The 6496-nt window shown below is 51.5% G+C and overlaps 1 protein-coding gene across 1 annotated transcript in view; it reads left to right on the plus strand.

Annotated features, from left to right (window-relative positions):
• LOC119090850 (UDP-N-acetylglucosamine transporter) overlaps positions 1–6496 on the plus strand; it is an 84184-nt gene that overhangs the window by 75901 nt on the left and 1787 nt on the right. The window lies entirely within an intron of this gene.

A 6496-nucleotide genomic window follows, 5' to 3' on the forward strand; every position in this document is an offset into this window, starting at 1 on the left:
ATTTGCTGAACTACATAACGCCTTCAGTGAGCGGTCAAATCTTTACGCTGAGGAGACATGGCATTCAAGGCAATGAGCATGTTAAAAAATGAAGCTAAACAACCCTTCAAAAAATTCGGAGACAATGGAGAGCGCCAAAAGATCGCCCTCAAACTGTCTTTCACACGGCAGAGCTGAAAAAGGTTAGGCCGCTGAAAATATTCTTGTCATTCAGTGTTGAAATGCGCACAATTTCATCGCACTCAACATTCTGTGAAAGAAGATGTTTTAAATAGCTTTAAGCAATGAAAGCGTTTTAGCCTCTTTTCATGATGGGCAGGTGCTGAAATGAGTCTCCCACGCTCGTGGGCGAGTGGGCGCTTTTTTCTTCTGTCGAGCGTGGCTTCCACCATGGGACACTTAAGCCCGCTCATGACTGGTGCATTCAATTTGCCTGGGATGAACGGATGTATTGGGATACAGAATAAGATGAATGGGGAGAACAGGGGTCGATTGAACGCGCATTGGGGTCTCTCGTTTTATATCTCCGGTCTGGAATCATGTATCGATGGGAGAGCCCAAGGTCGCCTGGTGCTCCAGCAGGTGCTTCCCAGCTAACTGTGACTGTTCGCACCGTTGGCGCAGTCACAGTGCAAACAATGCCACGGTTGTCTGGCGTTGTCAAAATCCTTTTGACTTAACTTAAGCGATTTTGACATTCAAGCGCTGATTATTTTATACGAAAGTGAAACCGCATCTCATGCATTTGGCACCAATGAACTGTATCCATGAGTATTCATAAGTCGTTCAGATAAAACCATATGTCTAATCCGTGCGCTTTCCACCAAGCACAATATAATTGATGACATGATCTATAGTGCTCTAAACCAGTCATCAAGTGACGAAAAAGAAGGGAAAAACATAAGCAAAGCAGAGAATATCCCTTCCAACGGTCATTCTTTGACGAAACACGCTTAGACTGAAGTTCAGAGAGGCTCGGACCCTACACTCTGTTTAGGTCTCAAAGTCATTTGCAGAACACAGGACCATCCAGATAGGAAAATAAGTGAATTTTTTATAAGAGGTCGGCGACCAGACCTTAATGTGCTGGGCTCATCATGGTCGATAACGCGAACATGATTAGTGCTTTAATGTGTGATGCGTGCTAGCTTAAAATCGTGTTCCTTTATAAATGATGCCTGACTCGTGATGCGAGATACCTGTTTAACTGAAATCGTTTCCACGTACAGGTGAGGCGTGATACATGATGCCTATTTACTTGAGATCGTTTACTTGGCATTGCTTGCATGCATAAACGACGCGTGATGCGTGTCGTCTCGTTATTTGAATTCGCTGGAATCTACACGTATTTTTCGCGTATTTTAGTTCTAAGTTAGATATGCACTGCATCGTAGTAACGGCTGGCAATTGCCTTCCCTCGCCTTGCATGTTGGTTGTGTGCCTTGAATGTTGGTGGCGTGCAAAAGCAAAAGCAATTAAAAAACAAACACGACAAAAGGAGTAGGATTGGCAGGTAATTTTGAATTCACTTCTGATATCAGTTTCGACAAAGGAATGTAGCCAAAATATCCGGATATCGACCTGTTTAGTCCTCTGGTTATTCTGCGAGGAATAAGGCTATTAATACCGTCTTATCTATATGCATAATGCTCCACGCAAACGCGCCTAGCAGCCCACGTTATATCGTTACCACGAAGGCGCGCGTCATAACACGCAATCTTGGCCGCACATTAAACCAGAAGAAGTTTCACCAGCGATGACTAAGAAACATGCCAAAAGATCAGTGAGTTGCGGTCTATAGACTGAGTGCCATCATAGCGTCGTAGACGTGATCCTTGTTCCGGTCAACGATACCGAGTACGTGGTTTGATTTTTGAGCAACTAGTGATGGTTTCGGAAAGTACGAAGAAACTACATCGTCGAAAATAAATATGTTTTGTGCTGAGTCGCAGCACTTTGGTATTCAATGTATGTGGGTGAAAATAACAAGAAGCCAAAAGATAGATGGAAAGACAGATACACCATACCTTTATCCCTTATCTTTATTTGACTTCAAATCGCGCCATTTTGACATGGCGCTTTGCGCCATCAAATACATATCTGAGTATTGCCAACGCAAAAATAGCCCCATTACCACTCACTTTCCTGATGCTTGAGAAACGCGTCAGACCAAATTAACCACTGGAAACTCTCTGAAACACCGCTCTGAAAGTGTATGAATGCGCACATGGCTGGGTTCTTATGACATGGTATAGTTCTCAGGTGTTCCATATTCAATGGGGAAAATATCACCGAAGGTATGCTGTTGTCGCCACCTTTTAGTTTGGAGACTTCATGAAATACTTGAAAGCGTTACTCTCCCTGTGAGGCAAGCTTAGCATTCGCACCAAGAGTCTGTGAAAAGTGTGCACGGTCTGTAAGTAGAGTGGAAGTAGTAGGTAAATACAGCATCTCTCTCCCTCTTTTCCTCTCACTCTATCTCTCTCTCTCTCCTCTCTCAGCCTCCACCCCCTCTCTCTCCTCTCCTCCCTCTTCTCTCTCATCTCTCTCTCTCTCTCTCTCTCCTCCTCTCCCCTCTTGCCCTCCTTCTCTCCTCTCGTCTCTCTCTTTTCTCTCTTTATCTCTCTCTATCTGCTCTCCTCTCTTCTCTCTCTCGCTCTCCTCTCTCTCTCTCTCTCTATCTCTCTCTCCTCCTCTCTCCTCTCTCCTCTTCTCTCTCTCTCTCTCTCTCTCTCTCTTTATCGATTGATTGATTGATTGACAAATGCAAGCTTTGGCTGTAGACTTGATAAACTGCCCACTTTGACATCCCTGTGGCCGTGCACATGAAATTAAGTGTCTATCGTCCATTAACCGGCTCTTAGTCTAAGCCAGCGGAACTCAACCACAATGCTGGTGCGGCACTGAATTACGGGACTCCCACGTGACTCTTGTTGAAAACAATAACGAGTGATGTACTGCCGCGTTGGGGCTAAAATGCCTACCATGCAATCCATTTCTGGAGGTTCTAGAGTGTAAGAGAGACTTTCGTATTCCAAGATGATTTGTATCCCCTCGGCTGGTGATCCAGCGTCAAACGAATAAAGCTGTCAATATGCAATGTTCTTTCAACTCAATCGTGTGTATTGTTGAATCGAACGGCGCTCGGATCGGTATCACCGCCAAGTTTTGCATGATGTGCTGACGTGAGTCCCGCCTCCCAAACGAGCCGAATTATGGGATTATTTTGCCTGCTCCTCCCCCCCCCCCCTTCCCCGCCTCTATGAGCCGAATGGTGCTGGGAGTTTTAACATGTCACGCAGTTTAGTGACACGGTCGCCTGACTGCGGTCGAGTTTGCCGCTGGCTGATTTCTCAGCACCAGCCTCTGACTGACGCGGCGGCGTGGGCCGGCTTGGCACCTGCATGCATGCCGCAATGTCCACCGGCCTCAGCCGGGTTTCGGATCTCAGCCAGACTGCGTTCCGTGGCACGCGTCCAACCGTCTCCAAGGAGCTGGCGCCCCCGGCTGCAGTTCAGTACGGTGCCGCGAGGCGGCTCTGCCGTCGGCCGTCGGCCGCGTCTGCCGCGCCGGCCGCCAGGCGCCGCTGCCGGCGGGGCGCCGCGCTCGCTTGGCACGCGGATCGATCCCGCGGCGCGCCAGTGGCGTCCGGCTCCGTTCACGTGCGTTGGCTGGCAACGCCGGCGTCGTCGGAGGCGTCGGCCAGTGGTGGTCGCGCGTGTCAAGCGGTGAGCCCGCCCGCACGGCGGCCGTCGCCAGCGCCCGGTGAGTACGCGCGCCCGCCCGGTCCGGCTTGGCCCCGCCGCGCGCTGCCTCCACCGACGGCCTTACACCACAGCATGTGCTGCCAGCGAGGTCGTTAGCATCATGGATCCTTCATCACCTTGTTGTCGACCGTGCCGGCCTGGGTCACGTCGTCGCTGTGTGGGTCCGCCTAGCACAAGAAACCAGGTGCAGGCGCGTCTGGCGCCCCCCGAGCCCCGGGCGCCGCTGAGGGCCGTTCGTCAGACCCATGTCAGCCGCGCCGAACTGCCTGCCGGGCCCATTATGACCATGAAGAGTAATAGGCTGGGGCGTACTCAACATTAGTCACGGCCCGCGCATTGGGCAGCCACTGGTTACGCTGTGATGTCACCAAATGGCTCTTTACTTTCTACACGTGTTGGAGATTTCTTCTGTGTGAAACAAAAATTGCTAATTAAATGATCGGAGTAGCAGCGCGTTTTATCTTAAATGCACAATGCATGCCTGAAAAGCTGTTACGCGTGTCTGTCGACTTCCAATCTTTTGCTGCGTATTTCACATCTTTTGTCACGTCATTAGAAGCCTACCGCACGACTCCGTCTTCATTGAACTCATGTCCCACTGAGTCGAGACACCAGACGCCGCTTGTGCAACGACCCAGCTGGCTGGCAGAGCCACATCGGAGCGCACGGCGGGCGACGCTGACCCGTCCGCCGGCCCCGCCTCCGCGGCCGAGCGGTTGCAGCTCGACACAGACGGCTGCCGGCGGCGCCGAACCCGCCCCCACCCCCGCTCCGCCCGTTTGGCTGTCCCGCCCCATTCGACTGTCCCGCCCCTCTCAGTCAGAGCGTGACAGAGCGTGTGCCTGGGAAGTAGTTCTCCTTACTACTGACCGTATTGCATTTCCTCCTTGAGATCAACGAGGACTTGTGAGCTGATTTTCTTCTCTACTATTACAAAGTTGGTTTCGTTGCCGTTGTCTGGCTGAGATCGTTTGGGACTTGGTCAGCTCAGCTCTGACTAGCTCAGCGAGGCTGGGCACTCAGCTCTGACTGGATCAGCGAGGCTGGGCGCTCAGCTCTGGCTGGGTCAGCGAGGCTGGGCCCTCAGCTCTGACTCGGTCAGCGAGACTACTCGCTCAGCTCTGACTGGGTCAGCGAGGCTGGGCGCTCACCTCTGACTGGGTCAGCGAGGCTAGGCGCTCGGCTCTGACTGGGTCACCGAGGCTAGTCGCTCAGCTCCGACTGAGTCAGCGAGGCTGGTCGCTCAGCTCCGACTGGGTCAGCGAGGCCAGGCGGTCAGCTCTGGCTGGGTCAGCGAAGCCAGGCGCTGGGCTGCTATCACTCGCGTCCAACACGCCAATCTCCCGGCAGCCAAAGTGTCGTTGGTCGTTCTGACAGGGTCTGTAGCGAGTATATCAGCCCAGACGAGACGTTGTCCAGCGGTCATCACGGCCAGCGTTCACCTTTATGGGTGGTGATGGTCTTCATCAGGGGTGGCGATTTTGTTCATCAGTGGCGATGTGCGGCATCTCGCGTCTGATGTGCGACCCTTTGTCCGTGCAGATGTTGAGCCTTCCACGGCGCTGATATTGAGCCTCCATCAGCGTTGGTATTTAAGTTTCATCAGTGCTGGTAACTACGTCCTTCCTGAACGAAGCCAGGCGCCGGAGACTGTCACCCAGATTTGAGGTTGAACTGAACACGGCCAGTTGAGCGGGGGCAGTGTCCAACAGCCGACTGGAACCCTCCATTGGGCCATTTCGACGATCGAGCGTGAGGTTTTACGGCCGGCTGGCGGCCGGGTCGGCTGATGGGTCGGTCGAAGGCAGAGACTGTCCCAGCCTGCGAGCGACGGAGTCCGTCAGCCATCTCTTTTCAACAAACGCAGGGATTCTGGCTTCCACTTACTGTGCTTACTATGATAACTAAGTTCTAGGTCGGCCTTACAAGGACGGTTATATTGCAACCTTTTAGTTTTATTGGATGCTGGGACGAAATGCTACGATAGCGCGCTCCTTTAATTCGAGCCAGTTCACACATTTACGCTAGCTAAAGATAAATGCAAAACATTTGCGCAATATGAAATATGAGGAAGTGATAAGGACGCTTGCGGTGTGAGTGCTGAATCATGCAATGCTGTTTTTTGCCAGCAGGTGCTGCTGACCCACAAAACCGACTTTAAATATTCCCTCGAAGTTCATAAGTGAACATGCTTTATTTAACCTAATTGGAATGTTTCACTTGAAAAAGTAGCTCTAAATGGTTGTGCCGTCCTGCTTCATTGTGAACCTCAATTTTGTCGCACCCGTCGGGCGACTTGGCACTACTTTACTCCGACTCGAGTACGCCAGCCAGGGAGGGGTGATTGGAGCTCGGCCGGTGTGCCTGTGCTAGATTGACCGTCAGTCTTTGTCGGTGCACCATGAGTAAACTTATACCACACAATAACCATGAATAGACGGGCAGGTTCGGCAAGGTGATGACCATGACCAATTATGGTTTATGTAAGCGATGACAGCAGTACCTTTGCAGGCTTGGACATTTTAAACACACAATTCACTAAAATTTCGCTCCCCAACTCGCATGGCCTTTCTTGTTTTGGTCCCGCTCCACCCTTTTTCAGTCGACAATAAAGCTTTGAGCCAATGTCAAATGGCTGAAAAAACGGGCGATGAGAGCCGCGTCGCAAACAGGCTCTTCGGCCTCTTCCGCCACTTGGACCGCTTGGACGCTGCCAGCTTATAAGTGTC

Source organism: Pollicipes pollicipes, unplaced genomic scaffold (assembly GCF_011947565.3).
Source record: "Pollicipes pollicipes isolate AB1234 unplaced genomic scaffold, Ppol_2.1 Scaffold_3088;HRSCAF=3622_pilon_pilon_pilon, whole genome shotgun sequence".
Classification (NCBI taxonomy): domain Eukaryota; kingdom Metazoa; phylum Arthropoda; class Thecostraca; order Pollicipedomorpha; family Pollicipedidae; genus Pollicipes; species Pollicipes pollicipes.